A 3,225-nucleotide genomic window follows, 5' to 3' on the forward strand; every position below is an offset into this window, starting at 1 on the left:
TTCCTACATCAAACCAATTCAAGAAAAAATAAGTTCTAAATTTTCTCCACTCTTCAAAAATATTTAGTTGTTTATATTCTGTGAATTAAATTAAGTCCAAATTATTTTCAAAAATAAAATTCTATCTAAACAATTTTAGTTCGTATCTATTTCGTTCGTGAAGAATACTGTCAATACTTTAGTTCGTTCGACAAAATTAATATTGTGTTGTATTAATTTTGAAAGAGACGTTGTATCTTGGAAGAGAAATATCCATTTTATTCTGTTGGCACTATGTAGAGGACGAAATATGCTTTAAAGAGATTTGCAATTATATAACTCTCTTTGTTTCATCTTCTTATAATTTCTACGTTTTAGTAACTTGGAATTTATATGTATATTCAAATGTGAATATTGATTTTAATAATTCAAACTCTATCGATATTTTGTACCAGTAAGTTACGATTTTTTCGTATTTGCATAAACGTGTTTTCAGTTAAAAGAAATTTAATTATGTACCAACTTTTTTAACAATCTTAAGATGAATTTCTTTGCATATTATATTCTAATTTTTTAGGTGCCTCTATGGTGTAATAGATGTTTGATCTAAATTAAATTTAAAGGACTGTATGAATAACATACTAAAGTTCGGTAAATAGCACAAAACGTCTGATCTTTCAATGTTATTGTGCGAAACATCTCTACATTTTATTTTTTGGCATTTTTACCCTATTTCCACATTTCATTGCCCAACAAGTCATTTTCATCCATTTTCAATAAAAAGAAGATTTTACCCCTATTCAAATAAAACAAAAAGAAAATAATAGAACAATAAAGAGCTAATTGCAACTATAATCCCAAATTTTCAAAAAATTACAAATCGGTCACAAATATATACACTTAAAAAAAAAAAAAAAAGAAGAAGAATACCATCGTTCCTCTTTAATGGTGCCACCAGTGATCCACACTCAAACCACCACCCATTGCCGCATAAATCGCCGAAAAATGCTCCCTAGGCTAACCTTCATAGGCCACTTCCTGTGGCGCTGATATCTCTTCCCTTTCACAACTTGTCTGCAGCCACAACCACCACAATTACTCATACACCACTTCTACGACTTGCCTTGTGGCTCCATTGAAAAGGAATTTTTTGAAAATAAAACCCAATCAAAATTCTATTCCTTTTTCTTCAAATGAATATGAATTTAAAGATCGAAATTTAAGGTTTATGGAAGGCAAAAGAAGATATTAATTCTTTAGTGAAAACCGAGATGAAGAAGAGAAAATCGAGATTTCAATTGGTTGAAATAGGACCAACGAAAAGTAAGGGATTCGAGTACCGATGAATTTTTGAATTTTGGGAGTGACGAGAGTGATATTAATTCTTTAGTGAAAGACGAGGTCTTGGTGAGTAGTAATTGTATTGATGCCAAATTGGAGAAATTAGAGAGACAAAAAAATAAAAAAAATAAAAATGCAGAGGCAGTTTTGATGGTGAGACGCGGGAAGCAAATGTTGAGAAGATTAAACGTCGTAGCAAAGCAAGTGATTAGCATTAATTCTACTCTCAGCTTGGAATTCGTCTCCTAGCTTTGGGTCAACTCAACTTCTGTGAGTTTTTTTATTTGTCATTTATCAAACCTTGTTCAATTCTCTGGTCAAGGATGTAATCTAAATAATCTATTGAACATTATTCCTTATGATCAAGCAAGTGATGGCTGCAGTTTAGATTTTGATATAGAATTATACTCTTTGTGCTTCCACTGCAATTACTCGTACCACCGGTGGCTCCATTAAAGAGGAATGGTGGTATTTTTCTTCATTTCTGTTTACTTTTGATTTATAAGTATGTATACATGATTGATTTGTAATTTTTCAAAAATTTGGGTTATAGTTTCAATTAGCTCTTTAATTTCTATTCTTTTTTTCTATTTGAATAGGGGGTAAAATCGTCTTTTTATCGAAAAAATGGATGAAAATGACCTTAGCGCAATGAAAGGTGGAAATAGGGGTAAAATGCCAAAAAATGAAAGGTAAGGATGTTTTGCACAATATCATTGAAAGGTAAGGATATTTTGTGCTATTTACCCCATTAAAGTTTATGTTTGAATCGATTTTCATGGATGCATTGCATATTGTGATTAAACAATCTATATTTAATATCATATGCGAGGTCATTATTTGAATAGTCTAATGTATAAGTAAAATTCATGTTTTTAATTCTGAAATTGATTTGAGCGCATTCTCAACTAGTATTCACATATCATTAATTAAAAGGATTTGAGCGCTTTCTCAACTAGTATTCACATATCATTAATTAAACAAAGTCTATGCATCAAATTGTTATCACATTTTTATGTTGATTTACACTTTGGTGACAATTAATGGTTGTGTATTTATCTACTTTTGTTTGATAAATAACGTGCATGACTTTCGTTTTTACCCATGTTCTTAACATGAAAAGTTTATTAACTTTAACGAAACAGTGTTGGTTATATATTCATTTCTCTTTTCCCTTTCCCCACTTCAAGTTAATTATCTTTAGATTTCAATTTTAAATTGAAAATTTATGAACTTGTATAGGATATATGATTCTCATTTCTACTCTGAGGTAGTCCCTAAGGGTGAACAGGTAGTGCAACTGCACAGGGCTTCAACATATTAGGGGCACAAAATTTTTTTGTTATGTATAATAATTTTAAAATTTACAATTATTATTATTATGTCAGTTAAATGGCGCAATATTTATGAATAAAATAGAAGTAGAAAAAAGTTGCGGAAACTTTCTCAAAAGGATCTTCAAACGGTGGTTTTTCAGGCTCAGTCCAACGCACCTTTCTCAACTAATAACCAGTCCAATCGGCTCCAAACCACAACCAATTGATTCACCTTGGTTGCTATGCAATCTTACCCACGTAGGACAAGAAATGATGATGATTTATGGCCACAAAGGCTAGGACAAGACACCACAAAGATATACTATGAAAGAACCGCCAATTGCACACGTTATACAAGCGTTCTGGACACTTTTGGACACCTTTTTCTCACACAAAAAGGAGGCAGCCGGAATTCACTATTTCTTCTCTCAAAATCACACAAAACATCATATGAAAGTGGCTAGGGTTATAGCCAAATATATACTCTAGGGTTAGACTTTAAGTTGGACCATTAAAGGGGTAAATGGGTCAAGATTCAAGCCATCCATAAGGAATACAATTGGGCCGGGTGTAGGTTATGGACTTGGTT

Source organism: Olea europaea, unplaced genomic scaffold (genome assembly GCF_002742605.1).
Source record: "Olea europaea var. sylvestris unplaced genomic scaffold, O_europaea_v1 scaffold1431, whole genome shotgun sequence".
NCBI classification, from domain to species: domain Eukaryota; kingdom Viridiplantae; phylum Streptophyta; class Magnoliopsida; order Lamiales; family Oleaceae; genus Olea; species Olea europaea.